The 21,654-nt window shown below is 32.3% G+C and overlaps 1 pseudogene; it reads left to right on the top strand.

Annotated features, from left to right (window-relative positions):
• Positions 1–16,224: 16,224 nt before the first annotated feature.
• On the top strand, positions 16,225–21,201 carry LOC142606516 (uncharacterized; annotated as a pseudogene).
• The last annotated feature ends 453 nt before the right edge of the window (positions 21,202–21,654 follow it).

Below are 21,654 nucleotides of genomic sequence, written 5' to 3'. Positions count from 1 at the left end.
ATCCAGGAATGGTATACTCATAAATGTATGATGATTATCTGTGTCCCAATAGTCTCAATAAATTGACAAGTTATTCTTTATATAAAATTTGTATCAAAAAAAAAAAAAAAGGGGGTTGCAGGATAAAGATTTTGTTTAGTACTGTAAAAATAAAAATCCTTTTTTGTTGAGTATTGAACCAGAATAAAACTAATACAAAACTCAACAGTTAATGTCATCATTCATAAGGATTGAAAAACTAAGTAGCATTCTATAGGTGGAATTTTGACTCACCTGCAGAATCCCTCCACTAATTTTAGGAAATTCCAATTGACAAGGTCAGGACAATGACTAGTGTCTACTAGACTCTAGAACTAATTGGAGCCACTATGTTTGACATATTTTTCTGTGCAGGTTATTTTCAGGCAGGCCTTCTTAGATGAAATATGGCTATACTTCACAAGATCAAAACTACTGTCCTACACCTTTGTAAAATTGCCTTTTGACGAAATGGCACGGGCATACAAAGATTATCTGGGCAGTTAGGACTATTCATCAGTGCCATGTAAGGATTCGTGGATGGGATATAGAAGGATTAGAGGTATAAAATTTGAAAAGAACATTAAAGAAAAAAAAAATGGTGGGGTGAAAACTAAAAAGGAATCACAATCATACAGCCTTTGTTCCTAGTCATCCTTTATATTAGTAAAATGATATTTTGTTTTGTTTTATAATATGAAGAGTAGTACTTGCCGTGCTAGCATCTTGGCTTCTCTTTTATGGAAATAAAAAGGGTGCAATACCAAGATATAGGGCAATCTGTACGAGACTAGGCCTTATAATATGGAGATCACTAATTTGAATCTTCCCCTCCCTTTCTCTTTAGGCTTAACTCATTGACTCCAAAAGTGAGTTTTTTTTACGCATGTGTATTAGTAGAGGCTATCAACTGACAGTTTTTTTTTTTTCTTTTTTTGTTTGTTTCTTTCTTTGAGGGACATTTTTTCTTACATTTTATAATAGTATTCCAAAATGAAATTAGAACATTATTGGGAAGGGAAAGTGCTGATTTGAACCATAAATGGGACTAAAATTTTTATGCAGCTACTTTAAGAAAATACTGAATTGACATGAGATTACATGTGAACGTACTCCTACATTGAAACAAACAAGCTAGTATCTTAAAAAGTACAACCGAGTATGCTTCCAGTATTAGACTAAAATAGTAAAACCAAACATGGTTCAAGTACTAGCAAGGAACATGCATTGATGCCTACCTATAGGTAATTGATTATACTGAAGTAGTTGGAAAAGGAAATGGAGGCACTAAATCTTCAGTTGCACCACCCAATATTTGCAGAACATTCTTCATGGAAGGTCTTAGCAATGGATCCTCCTGCCTTGATTTAGCATTTGACTCTGCAATATGGTGTTAGTCGGAAAGAGTTAAAACCTTCCCATAAGTTGACATAATCTTGTCTTGCAAGCACAAAGTTCCCAGTGTTGACTCATGGATGCATAGTTAACTCCACTACCAACAACATCAGCAGCCCAAACCTGCTGAATGTTTGTGTCATAGAGAACTAGCCGGCCACCTATTGTAAGCTGAACTTTGGATCCTCTTTGGACTAGGCTATTTCCATTGGCTGACCAAATTATGGTTTTTTCTGGGATTTTTTCAAGCAAGTAAGAAGCCTATTGCACCAATTGGTCGGAATCCAAAAGCAAAGTCACCAGATGGGGAACCCTAGGAAGAGTTATCATCGAGAGCAGTGAGATAAGATCCCAAGCTTATGTTTGCATTAGTTTTAGCCAAGAGTTTTCTGAAGCAAAGATACTAAATATCTTACTTGAAATGAGCAAATATATTAGTGAATAATCACATGAGATCTTTAGTTTTTTTTTTTTTTTTTTAATTGATGCTACCAGTCCCATTTAGTAAGGCACCATATCAGACTAGGTTAGACTCTACAAATGACACTCTTTTTATGGTCATGATACACACAATTACTAATTTTTCAAACATAAAGTCTCAGTTATACCAAGTAGCACTAGAATGCACTGCAACTTGACATAATATATTGTTCTTGGTCTAAGGTCACCATTTTCTCACTAAACCTAAATTCTCCAAAGAAATAGATAAAGAATGATGCATATTGAATTTTTCAGACACTTCTACTCATATCTCCCTAACCCATTCAAGACCTTCACCAGATGTAACCATTATTTCATCTGCATTGCAAGAGAAAATTTCAGTTGCATTGTATGACCTGATCAAATTTCTAAGGTAATGATTTTAAATAGCATCAAAACGAACATCTAAATTACACCGACACTCTTCCTCTTAATTATCTCAACAGAAACGTAATAATTTAATATAGTTAAGGAAGAAGAACTGTACCTAAGTTTTAGCCGAAGATAAAAGTAAAACCCATTTGCGCAGCTGTTGTAAAGACCAAAAATTTATGTTTGAATAGCTTCCTCCCCCAACTCCCATCGGAGCCATTTCTGGCACTTAAAGTTGCAACCACTAGCCCAATTGCTTCAACTGTTTTGCCACATAAAAAGCTTTTGTTTTTTATGACTGTGGGAACTGTGGCAGGGGAGGGATAGTGAAAGGGACGGAATTTCGGAGAGGTTGGGAGAGACAGCTAAGAGAGTCACAGAAAATAAGAGAATGAGAAGGGTTTTTTTTTTTTCCTCTCTCTTTTAGCTACAAAATTTGACAACTTTACTTGTTATCATTAATATTATTACATATTTTAAAAATTTAATCGTTAGATTACATGTTCTTTACCCTTTTAATACATATGTCAAATTTTATAACAATTGGATATTATTTACTTTATAATCTATTAAATTATATTTCATGCATAATTTTGAACTATAAAAACTTGCAATTTAAACAATTTATTGATGACGTAGTTATTAATCTTTAATTTTCTAAAAATTTGGCAGGATGAAAGATATAAGAAGAAGATGTAATTTAATGGTAGATTTTTCAAAATTCACCACCAATAAAAAAAATTAAGTAAGATTGTAACCATAGGCTAAAACTAATTTTGTAACTAAATTTTTTCCTTTTAAAAAAAATTAAAAAAACATTTATAAATTTATATACCTACTGTTCGGTATGGTCCGGTCTATTTTTGGGACTTGGACTGAAACCAAATTTATCATACCCTTAAGAACCAACTTGGATCCAATGTTCTTCTCTTTCTTCTTTTTTTCTTTTTTTTTTTCTTTTGGATGGGGTGGATCCAATGTTCTTGTCTCAACATTACATCCAACTCTTATCCTTGAGTTAGACTTTGAATAACTTCTATATTTTTCCCACCTTTTCTTCTTGAAGCACGCTAGTTGTAATGATGGGTCGTTTGAAGGAATAGTATTTTTAAGCTTTTTATACAATTTAGTTTTTTTTTTTTAAATAAAATAACTTGTATCTATTAAAAGAAAAGAACAACATAGAATACAAAAATTTGACAACATTTTTTCCACTAGTCAAATTTACAAGTTTGTAGGTTCTTATTTGGGCTTATTATTGATATCATTTTTTTCGATTACAAACAATTAGCCACATCAACATATGTCAATTTTGTCATTTTTTTTTTCTATAGACTTTCTATAAAAAAAAATTATATAAAATAAGTGTATTTTTGCATTGGACTAATTTAAAGTAATTTAGTACAACTTTTCTTTTTAGTTATGTTTCCTTGTATAGGCGCTCTTCTTTCTCACCATTTGTCGAGTGAGGTACTATTTTCTATTTAGCTTCCCCCCCCCCCCTTAATTTGGTATTCTTGGCTCTATTGTATAACTTTTGCTATGTTTGTTTGTTAATTTGTTAGGAATTTAATGCTATTTTGAAAGTTTAGAGAGAGAGTAGAGTAGAGGAGAGGAGAGTAATGGAGAGGAGAGTAAAGGAGAATGGTTATTCTCCACCTTGTTTGGATGATTTAAAATTAAGGCGGAAGGGAATAATTAACCTTTTCATAGTTTGTAATTTTGTTAATATGGTAAGGGTAAATTTGGTAATTCATTTGGTAAAGCATTTCTATGCTCTACTCTCCCTCCATATATTTTCAATTTTGGGGGAATTAAAAATGAGAAGTTAGAAGTAATTAGAACTCCTCCAAACCCCCCCAATCCTTAAAAAACATCCAAATAAGGTAATTTAACTTACTCTCCCTCCCTCTACTCTCCTTCCCTCTACTCCTCATTCATCCAAACAAGCTACAATGCTATGTTTGGAAGTTTTGAAATTAACTAAGAGGGAATGAAATAATTAGTCTTTTCATTTATAATTTTGTTAATATAGTAAGGGCAAATTTTGTAAGGGCAAATTTTGTAATTCATTTGGTCAAGCCTTTTTATACTCCACTCTCCCTCAAAATCTCTCCAATTTGGGAGAATTAAAAATAAGAGGTTAGAAGTCATTCAAACCCCTCCAAAACCTTCCAAATCTCTCCCCATCTCTCTTTAAAAAGCATCCAAATAAGGTAATTCAATTACTCTCTCTCTCCCTCTACTCTACTCTCCCTCCTTTTCCCAACATCCAAACATAGCATAAGTGTTTAATGTGTGGATTTCAGTATTCTTGGTTATTTATATTTGTTGATTTGAGTTTTCATTGTTTTGTTGAAACTGGGATAGAACCCAGTAAATATATAGGAGGTGTTTGGTAGAGTAGTTTGAGATAAGATTTTTGTAGTTTTTTGAAATGTGAGTGAAAAAAAGTGTAAAAAAAGTGTGTAATATTAATTAAAATGTAACAATGTAAATTTGAACTTAAAGACCAAACAAACCCATAATATGCCAGAATTTGGGTTTTTTTTTTTTTAATTTTTAAAATGAGGTTATTAATTTTTGTAATCAACAACTCTTTTTGTTGACGTGGGTTCAATTTGTGGGCCACTGAAGCCCACAAGGCCCATTGCTTATAAGTCGGTCAAGCATGTCCGAATACAACAAGGAATACAATTCCTATTGTTGCCGTCCTATGACATATAAATATGTATACATTAGGCAGTTCTTTGTCTTGCTAGTCTTGTGAGAAAGAGTGTTAGGCCATTGATGGGCCAAAATGGTCAAATACCACAATTTTCAAAAATTTGTAGCAAAAAAACATTGTTTCGGAACTAAACAGGAAAATACCACTTCTATGGTACTCGAGTTTGCCAAACTCGAGTACCATTTGGACCTCGAGTTTAAGACACTTGAGTTCCTAGAAGTTTTGCCACCGTGGCACTGCTGAGGTGGAAATTGGGCGATTAAAAAAAATAATGTGGTACTCGAGCTTGGTATACTCGAGTACCATGCAAAACAATACTCGAGTATGCCGTGCTCGAGTACCTTTTACAAATAAAATGCTGTTTATTTTATTTCTACGGTACTCGAGCTCACCAAGCTCGAGTACCTTGTAACTTTTTTTTTTTTGGGATTATCGACAAATAAACATAAACATAAAATGCTGCTTATTTTATTTTTATAGTACTCGAGCTCACTAAGCTCGAGTACCTTGTAACTTTTTTTTTTTTTTTTTGGATTATCGACAAATAAACATAAACATAAAATGTTGTTTATCTTATTTCTACAATACTCGAGCTCACCAAGCTTGAGTACCTTGTAACTTTTTTTTTTGGGATTATCAACAAATAAACATAAACATAAAATGCTGTTTATTTTATTTCTACAGTACCCCAGCGCACTAAGCTCGAGTACCTTGTAACTTTTCTTTTCTTTTCTTTCTTTGGGATTATCGACAAATAAGCATAAATATAAAAATAAGTAGTTTTTTTTTATGTTTTTATTTATTTAAATAGAAGCATTGTAAAATATAGAGATTTTCATTTCAAAATATGAATTTAATTTCTACATTAAGTAAAACTGTTCACTATTTTCTCATAAAAATTATTCACTGTTTTTTGCACAAACGATTTCTAGCATTTTGCATAAAATTATTTTCTATTCAGTATTATTTAAAAAATTGTTTGCTCTCTTTTCTGCGTAAATTATTTTTTGTTCCATATTTAAAAAATTGTTCGCTGTTTTCTCATAAAACACCTAGTGAAATCGTGTTTTCTAAATTTAAACATCAAATCTGAATGCTTTTTCATGTTTGAATTTCACAATAATCGAATCTATTTTTCTGCATTGATAAAATCTGTTTCTACATTAATAAAATTTGCTCTCTGCACATCATGTTTACAGTATATTCAAATCTGCTTACAACATTCATAAAATTTTTTTTTTGCAATAAATAAAACTGTTCACTGTTTTCTCATAAAAATTGTTCACCGTTTTTTGCATAAACTATTTCTAGCATTCTGCATAAAATTATTTTCTGTTCAACATTATTTAAAAAATTGTTCACTCTCTTTTCTGCGTAAATTATTTTCTGTTCACTATTTTTAAATTGTTCGCTGTTGTAAACACAAAATTTCCCAATTGCAGAAAATCAAACAATTGAAAGGAAATATGGTTTGCAAATATAAGTTTGTATTGATGAATAATGAGTACAATCTCTATTTCAATTCTTTTACAAAAGAATACCCCCTAATTATATCTTCATGAAAATTTGACTAGAACAAGAAATCTTCTTGATTTTAGTTGGAAGATGGATTGAACGGTCTCCACAACAAATCTCTAGCTTTGAGCTCAATAGAGATTTATTGTTCTTCAAGTCTTCAAATGTGAAGGCTTTTGAGTTGAAGGTCTTCTGGGCTTTAGAGGCTTGATCCGTTGAGCTTCAAAGATTTAGGGTTTGTTGAAGTTTATGGAGGCTTTTTGTAGCTTAATTCCAATAGAACTTCCAAGAACTTCTTTGAATGTTCTTCATGTGTTCTTGAGGCAAAATTTCTTCAGAGCTTTGATGTCTTAGAAAAATTCCTAAAATGAGAGAGGATGTCCTCTATTAATAGTGATTTTAGAGGATAAACTCCACTTTAAGTTGATATGCTTGAAAGTATGTAGTAGACTTTTGATTGGCCCAAATTCTTCTTAGAGATAATTATCTCTATGTATCTATATCATATTTTGATAAAGATAATAATCAACAAAGATAAATCATTATCTCTATTTAATTTATTTTAATAAAGATAATTATCTATAAATTTTGAATAGGAAATTTATCTTTATCTTGTGGGCCAAATGACATGTGGCAAATTTTGATATGCTAGTGTGATGCCAATTTGGATGACACATGTCATCATCTAATTTAATTAATTTAATGACATTAATTTAGAATTTGCCACTAAATTTTGATGTGGCATTTTATAATTGGCTTAAAATTTTGCCTCTTACAACTGTTTTCTCATAAAACACCTAGTGAAATCGTGTTTTCTAAACTTAAACGTCAAATCTGAATGCTTTTTCATGTTTGAATTTCATAATAATCGAATCTATTTTTCTGCATTGATAAAATCTGTTTCTACATTAATAAAATTTGTTCTCTGCACATTATGTTTACTGTATATTCGAATCTGCTTACAACATTCGTAAGATCTTTTTTTTTTTGCACTAAGTAAAACTATTCACTGTTTTCTCATAAAAATTGTTCACTGTTTTCTGCATAAACTATTTCTAGCATTCTGCATAAAATTATTTTTTGTTCAGCATTATTTAAAAAATTGTTCACTCTCTTTTTTACGTAAATTATTTTCTGTTCACTATTTAAAAAATTGTTCACTGTTTTTTTATAAAAAACCTAGTGAAAATCGTGTTTTCTAAATTTAAGTGCCAAATCTAAATGCTTTTTAATGTTTGAATTTCACAATAATCGAATCTATTTTTCTGCATTGATAATGTTTCTACATTAATAAAATTTTCTCTCTGCACATCATGTTTATTGTATATTCGAATTTGCTTATAGCATTCATAAAATCTTTTTTTTGTACTAAGTAAAACTGTTCATTGTTTTCTCATAAAAATTGTTCACTGTTTTCTGCATAAACTATTTCTAGAATTCTGCATAAAATTATTTTTTGTTCAGCATTATTTAAAAAATTGTTCACTGTCTTTTCTGCGTAAATTATTTTATGTTCACTAATTAAAAAATTGTTCGTTGTTTTCTCATAAAACACCTAGTGAAATCGTGTTTTCTAAATTTAAACGCCAAATCTGAATGCTTTTTCATGTTTGAATTTCACAATAATCAAATCTATTTTTCTACATTGATAAAATCTGTTTCTACATTAATAAAATTTGCTCTCTGCACATCATATTTACTGTATATTTGAATTTGCTTACAACATTCATAAAATCTTTTTTTTGCACTAAGTAAAACTGTTCACTGTTTTTTCATAAAAATTGTTTACTATTTTCTGCATAAAATTATTTTTTGTTCAGCATTATTTAAAAAATTGTTCACTATCTTTTCTGCGTAAATTATTTTCTGTTTACTATTTAAAAAATTGTTCGTTGTTTTCTCATAAAACACCTAGTGAAATCGTGTTTTCTAAATTTAAACGCCAAATCTGAATGCTTTTTCATGTTTGAATTTCACAATAATCAAATATATTTTTCTACATTGATAAAATCTGTTTCTACATTAATAAAATTTGCTCTCTGCACATCATGTTTACTGTATATTTGAATTTGCTTACAACATTCATAAAATTTTTTTTTTGCACTAAGTAAAACTGTTCACTGTTTTTTCATAAAAATTGTTTACTATTTTCTGCATAAACTATTTCTAGCATTCTACATAAAATTATTTTTTGTTCAGCATTATTTAAAAAATTGTTCACTATCTTTTCTGCGTAAATTATTTTCTGTTTACTATTTAAAAAATTGTTCGCTGTTTTCTCATAAAATATCTAGTGAAATCATGTTTTCTAAATTTAAACGCCAAATTTGAATGCTTTTCATGTTTGAATTTCATAATAATCGAATCTATTTTTCTGCATTTATAAAATATGTTTCTACATTAATAAAATTTTCTCTCTGCACATCAAGTTTACTGTATATTCAAATATGCTTACTGTATTCATAAAATCTTTTTTTTGCATTAAGTAAAATTGTTCACTATTTTCTCATAAAAATTGTTCACTCTTTCTGCATAGACTGTTTTTAGCTTTGGTGAGGTTATTGCTTTTAAATGGTTTTTGTGTTTTTTTAAATATGTAACCATATGAATAATGGACAAACTCCATGAATGAAAAATGAGTGATTCATATAAATCACCTAATGGTAAGTGCCTCGAATAATTCAAATTTGTAAAAAAGTTCGAATTAGTTGAATGTAGAAATTCGGGAAAAATCGATGGAAAATCAATGAACGTACCAAATCGTGAAGGTATACATAAGAAGTACAAATAGTCTAGACTTGTTGAGAAAGTACAAATCTACTTTTACAGGGATGCATACACCTTCCATTGTAGTCTTTTAAAGCAGGCTAGCTTGCAGATTGTGCTGCAACTTCTTTCATACTCATGGCCTGGGTACCTAATCATTAGTATTGAAAAATTGCATTGTACAAACACTTGGAATTGCACATTTTTAATTACATTATTATGCCATTCTCATAATTTTTTTAAAGTATTTTTCATGTGTATTATTTTCATACTAAGCTACATTGTATTTCTACAAAATTTAATGCAATACAAGTGCTAAATGTCTCTTTTAGATTTCTACTGCCTATTGCTTCCATGGTTTAGAAACCAAAAGATTTTCTAGCTGATTGCTGAATGGGGAACAATACACAATATCTTGTCCAATCAGAGTCCACTCACATAGGCTTAATATATGCAATAATCTTCCAATCAAAAGTACGAGTTGACATTAGAACGTAACCATTAGTAGAGAAAAGTCAAATAAATTTGAAACAAGAGGTATAGAAAAAGTCATGTTTCTTTAGCAATTTTATGAAACAAAGTCTAACAAGATACATAGCTACAGTTAACACTAAATTAAATACACTGTTTATTACACGTGGAACAAGAACTTGTAGACAATGTCACTTTGCAAGAAATAGAAGTGGTATCAACTAAAAACACGACAAAAGTGAAATGTCCTACGATATTTAAAAGATTTTTTTTTAAACATTTTTGTTTTTCATAAAAAAAAAAAAGAAGATATTTGTTTTGTGATGTGTTTGGATGGCTATCAAACTATCTATCATTTTGCCATTTTGGAAGGAGTGTAATAGAATGATTATATATATATATATATATATAGAAGGATTCATTCAAAATTTAAATTGAAAGAAATGAATCAAATGATACCCTTAAAGTGTGGATGAAATATTTTATAATGCTTAAATTTATAAAAGATACTAGTGAAAGTTCCATGCGTTGCATGGCTTTAATCCTAAATTTTCTTTATATATATTTTTGAGAAATTATGACTAAATGAGTTATTATTACATAATTTTAGAATTATTTTCAAACTAAATGTCAAAAATAGGTTAAGTGTCAAAAATGAAACCATGGGTGGGTAAGTTAAATTTGAGACAAATCATAGGTGGGTAAAGTGTAATTCCCAAAAAAAAAAAAAAAAAAAGAATGGGTTCAAAGGACTAAAAAACCACAATCTATTAGTTCTAATAAGGTGAGTTTGGTTCAGCTTTTTCAAGTAGTTCTTTTGGGAAAAGTGGAAGTTTTAAAAAGTGCAATATGAGATTGATTTTTTATTTATTTTAAGCAGTATGTTTGGTAAAAACTATCAAAAAATGCTTTTTGACAAAGTTGAGTGTTTGGCTAATACTTATAAAAGTGGCGGTTTGAGTTGTAAATTACCAAAAAAGACAAGATATATATATATATATATATATATATATGTTTTAATTACCTCTCTTAATGCAAGTTATGGAAAAAATACTTTTTCAAAAATTTCACAATAAAGTCTGCATGACAAGCTGGAATTTAGATTAGTTTATTTTCCAAAGTCATCCAAGAAGTAGCCGCACAAATTGGAGGACTTAATTATATGAAGATCACTATCTAGAGTACTCTTCCTACTTGGGACAATAGTTATTATATGGAAGCTTGGCCAGCACACATTTTGGTTCTTATTCATGATTGGGGTTGTATCCTTGAATACAACTGGTATACAGGAGAAACTTATTTACCACTTGATGATCCGGATGCTCTGACTCAAGATGGTTTAATTTCATGAGTAATAAGATTTAGAAAGAATTAGACAAAGGCTTCTACTTATATAGTTACACAAACAGGATAATCGTATATGGTCCAATACCTTCAGCAAGGAGGCTATTTGGGAAAAGAAAGATTGTTAAGGATCCTAGAATGATACAGATTGAAAGACAGACAGATAGATCACTATTCACTGGCGATTGATAACTATTCACTGGTGACAAATCACTATTCAATGGGGACAAATTACTATTTCACCGGCGACAGATCACTATTCACCAGCACGCGTGAATAGCTTTCAGAGAAATCAAGATAGTCCAAACAGATACAGATAGATGTTCAAAAGTTACTACTGTTTACTAGCATGGGTAAAAAGAGATCTGATAGATTCCCGAGATCTAAAAGATTCCCAAACAAACGCAGACAGACTATTACTCATCAGTACTAATTTCCATACCACCGATAGACTAACTTGAGTTAAATTTACCTACTCAAGTTACTTTACCATGGTTCATTTCACCTATAAAAGAGACACACTACGAAGATAGAAGACAAGTTTCTAAGTTTCTAAGATTCTATGCTTTTAAGTTCCAAGTTTTAGAAAGCCTTTTGTAATAGCCTTCCCTCTCCCTCAAGACTTTTGAACTCTCTCCCCATCTTGTAATCTTGTAACCTTTCTCTTCAGACAGTTTTATTTTCAAGCTTGTATCAAAGACAGCAGTTTGTTTTCAAGTTTATCAAAGACTGAAGTTTTTATTCAAGTAAGATTTTACTAGTTTCTGTTTTCATATTCCATACTTCAGTTTAACCTTATTTTGAATATATCTATTTTTCTATTTACTTCTTTATTATCTATTTTATCATTGTTTCTGCTTCCATATTACTGCTATGCTCTCTCCTGGGTAGTCATTGGTATTAGAGCATTTGGATCATAAAACACCTAATGAATAGTGAATAATTTATGCAGAAAACATGATGTATCACCAACTGTGGCATGAGTAGTTTTTTGAAAACACATCACTAGCCCGCTGCTGTAGCACCAACTATAGTCATACGAACCACATGTGCCAACAAACGCCACTGTTTCACACGTGCTGCTCAACAACTCGGCACGATTTCACACACTGTCCAATCATATCATCCACATTCATGAGAATACTTAAATATATGAATAATTGTACCCTGGTGCCAGGGACATAGCACTGTGTCAATTAAATATGATGCTCTGTTCAAGAACATTGCAACTATCGCCCACATCTTCAAATCTCACTGTGACATTAGGAACATTTAAAATCCTGTTCATGTAGTGTTTTTACAGCCTGTATTGACATGACAAGCCCTAATAACTGAAATTATAATGCTTGAAACATGAAATGAGGTTATAAATGCACCACAATAATGATCTTATTTCTACTCCCAATAATTTCGTAGATTGACTAAGTTATGAGTCGCAACACCTCAACATCAAATCGTACAATGCGAAACAAGTTTCGATCTACTTTAATAAATGGATTATCACAAGTTCCAGCCGATCAACAACTACAGACATACACAGACCACTATGGAGGGAAATGGGTTGGAAAGATGAGAGATTTTCTTAATATGCCAATATACACGTACGAGAGTCTTGGAAATGTCGGGCACATCATGGTCGGCAAACCTACAAAACTAAGTACAGATACCACCGCAACAGAGTTCCCCGTAGTAGAACCACCGTGGTCAATCCTATACGAGAAGAGGTGTGAGTTGGAGGTGTATTGTCGATGGCATGGGTTACGAGTTCCTAAGGTACGCTCAGCTGAGTTACCTAGAGATGAACCTGCCAACATACTTGCTCGACTTGAACAAGAGAATAATCAAATGCAAAGGTAATTAGACTGTTTTCATGCAATCCAAAAAGATAGGAAGCATCTAAAGGGGAAGGCGCAAGAGCGAGCCATCAAGTCTATTAATGAAGTTACTACGTTAGATGATGAAAGAGATATTTCAAACTTCTCAAATTCAAGTAATGATGATTTCCAAAAATTTCTACCTACGAACATTAGACGTTGTTGTTAATGTCTACACGTTATGTGCAATACAAAATGTTGTTGTTAATGTCTGACAACTGATGATTATGTACATTCAACTTTTGCAAATCTAAAGATTAACTGTTCATTAATTTTGGCTAAGTTTATATGAAATCACTTGCTCATTTTTTCCCTGCTGTTCTTTGTTGCTACATATGATTCTTATGCTTTGGTTGGACAATGTTCTCTGCTTTGTAATGTAGGAAACACCTTAGGAAGTGAAATGCCTCTAGTTAGATATGTTGATGTTTCCAATATTATGTTTGTGTAATTTGAAATGTTACACACATAACACTTAGAACCCAAATTAGATTTATTGTACATTACTTGTTGAGCCCTGACCAGAAGTACGCATGTGCTATTACTTCTAACCAGTAGTCATAGATTATGGGAAGAGCGTTTCGACTAGCATCCTTGATAATGACCAAAGATAGTAAAAAGTTCTACATATGCTGCTCAATAGCTCGGTACTATTGAGCCCTGACCAGAAGAACCCATCCACACTCATATGAATACACAGATATGCAACCCTTTGTAATGCATCGTTTTCAAGGATGCAGAGCATCCTTAGAAAGTTTATGCATCAATTTTGGGGGTGAGCTGTCCACCATTGCTACACTGATGTTCGCAGTGCTACATGTTCTGCTCAACGATTTGGTACATTCTTTGATTTTCCATTGAGTTTACACGATTTTGTTCATTCAACAATTTTGAAATTTTCATCAAATCAAGATGATCAGTACATTAGTAAACAATTTTAAATTGAATTTTCACAATTTTGTACATTTGACAACTTCAAATTTGGAAACAAATTTGGATGATCTATACATCTAATGTAATTAATTTTCCATTGAGTTTACTCAATTTGTTATGTTCTTCAATTTTCATTTGAATTTTCACGATTTTACACACTCAACGAATTCAAATTTTTCAACAAATTCGTATTATCTGTACATCTAAAGTACACTATTTTTCCTTGAGCTTTCACAGTTTTGTACATTCAACGAATTCAAATTTTTTAAACAAATTCATACGATCTGTACATCTAACGTACATACTTTTCCATTGAATTTTCATTATTTTGTACTTTCAATGAAGTCAAATTTCTCAACAAGTCTAGATTATCTGTACATCTTATGTACACCTTCACGATTTGGTACGTTCATTGATTTTCCATTGATTTTTCCTGAATTCCTACATTCAACTAATTCAAACTTTTTTACAAATTTGAATTATTTGAGGCACTTACCATTAGGTGATTTATACGAATCACTCATTTTTCTTTCATGGAGTTTGTCCATTATTCATATGGTTACACATTTAAAAAAAAACACAAAAACCATTTAAGTGCAATAACTGCGCCAGTGCTAAAATAGTTTATGCAGAAAACAATGAACAATTTTTATGAGAAAATAGTGAACAGTTTTACTTAATGCAAAAAAAAAGATTTTATGAATGCAGCAAGCAGATTCGAATATACAGTAAAAATGATGTGAAGAGTGCAAATTTTATTAATGTAGAAACAGATTTTATCAATGCAGAAAAATAGATTCGATTATTGTGAAATTCAAACATGAAAAAGCATTCAGATTTGACGTTTAAATTTAGAAAACAAGATTTCACTAGGTGTTTTATGAGAAAAAAGCAAACAATTTTTTAAATAGTGAACAGAAAATAATTTACGTAGAAAAGAGAGTGAACAATTTTTTAAATAATGCTGAACAGAAAATAATTTTACGTAAAATGCTAGAAATAGTTTATGCAGAAAACAGTGAACAATTTTTATGAGAAAATAGTGAACAGTTTTACTTAATGCAAAAAAAAAAAAGATATTATGAATGCAATAAGCAGATTTGAATATACAGTAAACACGATGTGCAGAGAGAAAATTTTATTAATGTAGAAACAGATTTTATCAATACAGAAAAATAGATTCGATTATTGTGAAATTCAAACATGAAAAAGCATTCAGATTTGACGTTTAAATTTAGAAAACACGATTTCACTAGGTGTTTTATGAGAAAACACCGAACAATTTTTTAAATAGTGAAAAAAAAAATTTACGTATAAAAGAGAGTGGACAATTTTTTTAAATAATGCTGAACATAAAATATTTTTATGCAGAATGCTAGAAATAGTTTATGCAGAAAATAATGAACATTTTTTATGAGAAAACAGTGAACAATTTTACTTAATGTAGAAATTAAATTCATATTTTGAAATGAAAATCTCTATGTTTTACAATGCTTCTATTTAAATAAATAAAAACATAAAAAAACTGCTTATTTTTATATTTATGCTTATTTGTCAATACTCCCCAAAAAAGAAAAGAAAAGAAAAGTTACAAGGTACTCGAGCTTAGTGAGCTGGGGTACTGTAGAAATAAAATAAACAGCATTTTATGTTTATGTTTATTTGTTGATAATCCCCCAAAAAAAAAAAAGTTACAAGGTACTCGAGCTTGGTGAGCTCGAGTAGTGTAGAAATAAGATAAACAACATGTTATGTTTATGTTTATTTGTCGATAATCCAAAAAAAAAAAAGTTACAAGGTACTCAAGCTTAGTGAGCTCGAGTACTGTAGAAATAAAATAAGCAGCATTTTATTTTTATGTTTATTTGTCGATAATCCAAAAAAAAAAAGTCACAAGGTATTCAAGCTTGGTGAGCTCGAGTGCTGTAAAAATAAAATAAACAGCATTTTATTTATAAAAGGTACTCGACTATTGTTTTGCATGGTACTCGAGTATACCAAGCTCGAGTACCACATTATTTTTTTTAATTGCCTAATTTCCACCTCAGTAGTGCCACTGTGGCAAAACTTCTAGGAACTCGAATGTCTTAAACTCGAGTTCCAAATGGTACTCGAGTTTGCCAAACTTGAGTACCATAAAAGTGGCATTTCCCTATTTAGTTCCGAAACAGTGTTTTTTTGCTACAACTTTTTGAAAATTGTCCTATTTGGTCATTTTGGCTCCATTGATGTGCTTGAACTGATAAAGCAAAAGTTAACACCTCTATAGTCATCAGAGCAAGCAAATTTTCCTTTTTAGGTACAGTAATTCCTACCTTGGTTAGGATGATGAAAGAGGCTATTTATTTTCCTCCATTTAAGTTGGCTCAGAGGATGAAAGAGGTTCAAGATAAAAGCAGTGTTGAATATCAGCGGTTGACATGGGATGCCCCTCGGAAGAGTATAAATGGGCTTGTAACAAGGTTAATGCTGCCAACGTAAAGAACATTATTCCAGAACTCTTCTTGGAGAACTTGATACGGGGAAGTGGGCTATTTTGTAGGTCCTGTATGAAGTCGCAGATGGCATTCTCGGGTTTTATAGACGTGTTTGAAGCACTGGTTGCTATTGTCAACACCAAGTTTCCTGACGTTGGCGAGCTTCTTTTCAGGAGGGTTGTTTTACAGCTCAAGAGAGCATATAAACGGAACGACAAGCCTCAATTACTTGCTGCTGTTAAGTTCATTGCACATTTAGTGAACCAACTAGTGGCTCATGAGATCATTGCCTTGGAGCTGCTTACTGTGCTGCTTGAGAATCCAACCGATTCGAGTGTTGAGGTTGATGTTGCCTTTCTCACAGAGTGTGGATCACTTTTGCAAGATCTCTCGCCTAAAGGCTTGCATGGTGGGTATCCGTACCTTATTTTCTGTCAGATTTCAGATTGTAAATCTTCATTGTGGAAGGTTTAAATTATAATCTTTGTTTTTGCTTGACTAATCATTTGCATTGAGAGACCAGGATTTATATTGGTTTGGATTTAGCTATAGTTTTATTCCAACTTGAGTAATTTGAACTTGAGCTGTACCACCAGTACTTCAAAAATGTGCATATTCCTCTCCCCAAAGCCACCACATAAGAGATAAAGGAGCTACCTTCCAAATATCCCCACTATTGTTTGCCAAAATTCCCCTTTCAAGAGGCTAACAAACTATTATCAAATTAGGAATAGCCCAACTAACTTCGGATAGGTAGAATAGCAAAGTCCACAGCTTCTAAGTGATAGGATAGTTCATTACTAGAGGGGTTGTAATCATGCCTAAATCTGGCATGTGTCTGGTATTTTAGTATTTTGCAGAATTACCAACAAGAAATATAGATTTAAAAAAGTCAAATAAATATTATGATCCCTATTTCAAATCAGATTGGGATCAAAACCTTGTGCCTATTCTGAGTACTGAACCAGTGTTTTCCGATCAGTGAGATGTCTTAGGTTCCACTGGGAAGTTGCCATTCTTTGTTATCTATGATAATACTTAGTTAAAATTGTCTTGACGATATAGAAACATTGTATCTGGAATTGTGCCGCTCATGGCTGTGGCATATATGTAACCTTGTATGGTGGCCCGATGTTAAATTAATGGTTAGCGTTTGAATATATTGTTTAGTACTCAAAATTTGTTTACTTATGTACTTCTTATATTATGAAAGACAAGTAGATATTTTCTTTTGATTATTTACGTGTTTAATTAGCTATGTCAAACTTTTGGTTCATTATGTTCTATGCTTAGCAATCAATTTTTCCATGAGATTATATGTCATAATGTTCCTATCCTCTTTCTTTTATTTTTGCTTGAATATATTTTAGTTTCTGTACTGTGTACTCAAATTTTACACTTCTACAGGAATATTTGAGCGTTTCCATGGGATTCTTCATGATAGTGAAATAGACAAAAGGGTTCAATTTCTGATAGAAGGGCTATTTGCAATAAGAAAAGCCAAGTTTCAGGTATGATTTTTTTGTTCTCCCTTCATTTTAAGAATTATGGTATGACATACTACTATTAGTGTCCAAGGATAGCTAGAATAAAGATACCCTCTGTGATGTATTTGTTTGCAGGGGTATCCAGCTATTCGTCCAGGTCTGGACCTTGTAGAGCAGGAAGATCAGATAACCCATGAGATCTCTCTCCAAGAGGAAATAGATCCAGAGATTGCCCTTGGTATGGCATTATGCTGAGTTGTTTTCTGCCTCTTGATTGGTCTAGCTATGGTTATGTATTGATTTATATTTTTCTTTCTCCTTGTTCAGATATATTCTGTTAGGACATATGTGTTTCACTTGTTTAGAGCATATGTCATTCATTATTTATGTAATTGGCTAATCCTTTGTCAAAACGCACTTGTAATTAGGTAGATTTAGGATGAGGTTAATGCTTCAAGAAACAAGGTTTCAAGATCAAGTGTTAAAGTCATGCAAGTCTGTCCAAGAAACAAGTTGAGAAGTGCTCTTCATTAAAGCTCGACAGCTGCATCTATCAAGCTTTAAGAAGCTGTTCTAGCCCCGAGGCTCGACAGCTGCTCGACAGCACCTTAACACTATAGCTGTCGAGATTAAAGAAAAACAGATTCCTAGTTCTGTTTTAACTCTGATTCGTGGATGTGTCTTTGGGCCTTCTTTTCTTCTAACCCTAGACATATAAAAAGATCATTTTAAGGGCCGTCAAAGTATGGCAAGTTGCATAAGTATTGAGAATCCCTTGTTCATGCAAATTGTAACTTGAGACAAAGTTCTTGCCCTAGTTTATCTTTCTTGCGAAGAAGTTGCTGTGTCTTTGCACCGTAGGGTTTTGTAATCAAGCATCTTCTTGATCTTCATCGTGTGGATGAATTGAAGAACTTTGCAGCTAAAAAATCTTCTCTAGTTGGTGATTGAAGTCGCATACTAGGATTCACGCAATTGGTTAGTCACGTACTTGGGAGTCGTGCATCAAAAGGAGAAATTGTCACTACAGAACAAGTCCAATTGGGTATTAGAGTTATGGTTTAACTGTAGGTTGGTAAGGTACTTGAGATTCCTTTACTTGTAACCGCTTGTTGTGATAATAATCTTCTCTAGTTGGTGATTGAAGTCGCATACTAGGATTCACGCAATTGGTTAGTCACGTACTTGGGAGTCGTGCATCAAAAGGAGAAATTGTCACTACAGAACAAGTCCAATTGGGTATTAGAGTTATGGTTTAACTGTAGGTTGGTAAGGTACTTGAGATTCCTTTACTTGTAACCGCTTGTTGTGATAATAGTGGAGTTTCGAGAGTGGTGACCTTAAATTCACCTGGTAGAGTTTTTTCCGTGTTGGTTTTCTCCATTCATAAAAAAATCACCGTGTTATTTATTTTCCGCTGCATACTTAGTTTAATTAGTGATTTGTTTGTGCTACGACGCGTTTGCATGTTAAATTGGTTAATTAATTGAACTTGGCTAATTAATTAATTAATCCATGACAAGGGGTCAATACGTTTTTGGCCTATCATATTCAAGCCAGATCCTAATTTCCTTGAGAATGAGAACTGTTATGAAGAGTTGAAGAAAACCATTTTGGGTGAAGAGTCTGAGGGTGAAGAAGGTTCAGATGCAGCTTCAGATGTTGATGATGAGGATGAGGATGATGATGCGGAAGAGGATGAGGAGCAGATGAAAATAAGGGATGAAACAGAGACGAATCTTGTAAATCTTCGGAGGACAATCTTTTACAATTATGTCCAATGTAGATTTTGAGGAGGCAGGTCATAAGCTCCTGAAAATTAAACTAGAGCCAGGTCAAGAGGTATGTGTTGCAAGCTTTTCCTGATGTTACTGCTATAAAATTGAAGTCTCTTTATTTAGTATTCCCCTTGTTTAAGAAGAAGTAGGGAAAGATAGATAAATAATGAATATTTGTTCACAATTCACTGAGTCTCTGCAAATTATTGGTACTTGGCTAGGAATCACAATAAGTTAGAGAAACTAAAGCTGGGTTCTGAGTCTCCTGTCTAGCACGAAGACATCCTTTACTCCCCTTTGCTATCAAGTATATAAATGAACAATAAACGAATAAACAAGATGGATTAGATTCACTTTACGTATTCTTTTAACATTTCCGATTGCTAGATGTTAAAACCTGTTAGTAACAAATACATTTTTTTCTTTATTCTTAGCTTCTATTTTTTTAACCCCCACCCCCTAAACGATTAGAATTCATTAGTAGTTTCATGCACTAACTTGCCTTGGTGCTTAGATTATTTCCTTTGGGTACTTCAGTCACTATTAGGGGTGTATAGAGGCAAGCCACACAGAGCCCAAGCTAAGCTTCTTGCTGCTTAGGCTAGACTTGACATGGAGTTGAGTTTGGTTTGAGGAATTTGAAAACTCCTAAAATTGATTGCTTAAAATAATAAAAGAAAAAAAATCTTACAATAATACAATTGAAGGCTTAAAATAATAAAATTGAAAGCTTAATAATAATATATTAGCATAATTTTTTTTTTTTTTTTAAATCTTGAATCAAATTCTGTACTACTTGAAGACTTACAGTTGTGTTCGTGGCTTATGCAGATGGAGTTGAACATTATGCTCTTGGAATGCTGTAGTCAGGAGAGAATTTACCTCCAGTATTATGGTCTTTTGGAGCAGCAATTCTGCATGATCAACAAAGTTTATCAGGAAAATTTTGACAAATGCTTTGTCCAACAATATTCCATGATTCACCGGCTTGAAACAAATAAGTTGCTTAATGTGGCTAAGTTTTTTGCGCATTTACTCGGCACAGATGCTCTACCTTGGCATGTTTTAGCCTATATTCGCTTAACACAGGAGGATACCACTTCTTCATCTCGTATATTTATTAAGATTCTATTCCAGGTATTGAAACCAACACCAATTTTTTCCCCTTATGTTTTTCTCTCTAGCATTTCTTCTAGAAGCTGTTGTATTCACAGTTGTGTTGTTTCTGTTGTAGGAATTGTCAGAGTATCTGGGCATCCGTCTGCTGAATGAGCGTCTTAACGATCCCACAATGCAGGATTCCTTTGAATCTATCTTCCCAAGGAACAATCCCAAGAACACACGGTTTTCAATTAACTTCTTCACATCCATTGGACTAGGTGGCATTGCTGAAACTTGCGTGAGTACTTGAAGAATATGCCACGCCTTATTATGCAACAAGAGCACGAATCTAATAGTTCTAGTAGTTCGGTCACAGGGTCAGCTAGTTTGGAATTGGATTCATTGAGTTCAGATGAGAGTGAAAGGGATGACAGACATAAGAAGCGGAGGAGGAGAGACTAAGGGATTGTTATGATGTGCAGTCGTCAGTAGATATTAGGGTTTGATGTTTGCCATTTGTAATGTATAGAATCAATTTTTTTTTCACATTGTGTAAAATTTTGCATCGATATGAATTTAGCATTATAGCAACTTTGTTCTTCTCTCTAATGGGGAAAGGGTCTTAATTTCGGCACAGATGCTCTTAAAATTTTGGGTTTGATGTTTGCCATTTGTTTTCCTGCATACCACTTGACCCCCGTGTATTATGGTGTGCAGCCACTTGAGCACTAATGGAACTTGATGCTACTTGAATTCACAAGGCTACAACTCTTACACTTGCAGGTGGGATGGTGGATGGATTACAAGGGCTTTCTATTGTTAGGCCACCTGTCCATATGGTTACTTCATTAGATGGTTGATAAATATTGATTTTGGCCTAACATATTGCTTTTGTAATCATAATATGGTTAGTGT

The sequence above is a fragment of the Castanea sativa genome, chromosome 8 (genome assembly GCF_040712315.1).
Source record: "Castanea sativa cultivar Marrone di Chiusa Pesio chromosome 8, ASM4071231v1".
Taxonomy (NCBI): domain Eukaryota; kingdom Viridiplantae; phylum Streptophyta; class Magnoliopsida; order Fagales; family Fagaceae; genus Castanea; species Castanea sativa.
Note: the sequence above shows the minus strand (reverse complement) of the source record. Positions and strands in the feature narration are given on the sequence as shown.